The following is a 1186-nucleotide window of genomic DNA, read 5'->3' on the forward strand; positions in this document are numbered from 1 at the left end:
GGTATGCAAATATTGTCTCCTATTGAAAGGGAAAGGAAGTTTTTCAGATAACCTTTATTCTATAGTTAAACTAAGTAACCCAGTCATCCTTGCAAGCCAGAAAGCTTCTGCATTCTTCTTCCTCCATTCTCTAGAGAAAGGATTGATGGGGCAAGAAGCCTGGCCCTCCCTCCAAAAATTAATATTAATTTTTGCAATTCTTTTTTTTTTTTTTTTTTTTTTGTATTTTTCCTAAGTTGGAAATGGGGAGGCAGTCAGACAGACTCCCGCATGCGCCTGACCGGGATCCGCCCGGCATGCCCACCAGGGGGCAATGCTCTGCCCATCCGGGGCATCGCTCTATTGCAACCAGAGCCATTCTAGAGCCTGAGGCAGAGGCCATGGAGCCATCCTCAGTGCATGGGCCAACTTTTGCTCCACTGGAGCCTTGGCTGTGGGAGGAAAAGAGAGAGATCGAGAGAAAGGAGAGAGTAAAGGGTGGAGAAGCAGATGGGCGCTTCTCCTATGTGTCCTGACCTGGAATCAAACCCAGGACTTCCACACACTGGGCCGACACTCTACTGCTGAGCCAACTGGCCAGGGCCTTAACTTTTTTTTGTATTTTTCCAAAGTTGGAAATGGGGAGGCAGTCAGACAGACTCTTGGGGCATCACTCTGCCGCAATCAGAGCCATTCTAGCGCCTGAGGCAGAGGCCACGGAGCCATCCTCAGCGCCTGGGCAAACTTTGCTCCAATGGAGCCTTGGCTGCGGGAAGGGAAGAGAGAGATAGAGAGGAAGGAGAGGGGGAGGGGTGGAAAAGCAGATGGGTGCTTCTCCTGTGTGCCCTGGCCGAGAATCGAACCCGGGACTCCTGCACGGCAGGCCGACGCTCTACCACTGAGCCAACCGGCCAGGGCTACTTTTTTTTAATGGTCAAGAAATGTTCTGTGAATGTCTACCATGGGGCAGGCACTGAATGACCAGCAGGGCAAGAGAGGATAGATAAAAGGAGTAGTCACCCAAACCACCCCTCCCCCATACAACTATAATTCATGATACATGCCCTACTCATAACACCATACTTCCAATACCTAACATTAAGTGGTTTGACTATTTGCCAGGTGCTGAGCTGTGTGGTCTTCCATTCATCCCCTCATTTAGTCCTTACAGTTCCATGAGAAAGACGTGTTTAGCATGCCCATTTCA

At 49.8% G+C, this 1186-nt stretch overlaps 1 non-coding gene across 1 annotated transcript; it reads right to left on the reverse strand.

Annotated features, from left to right (window-relative positions):
* Positions 1-821: 821 nt before the first annotated feature.
* TRNAG-GCC (transfer RNA glycine (anticodon GCC)) lies at positions 822-897 on the reverse strand. The gene has a single exon. It is a non-coding gene; the product is annotated as a tRNA-Gly (tRNA).
* Between the last annotated feature and the right edge of the window lie 289 nt (positions 898-1186).

The sequence above is a fragment of the Saccopteryx bilineata genome, chromosome 10, assembly GCF_036850765.1.
Source record: "Saccopteryx bilineata isolate mSacBil1 chromosome 10, mSacBil1_pri_phased_curated, whole genome shotgun sequence".
In the NCBI taxonomy this organism is placed as follows: Eukaryota; Metazoa; Chordata; class Mammalia; order Chiroptera; family Emballonuridae; genus Saccopteryx; species Saccopteryx bilineata.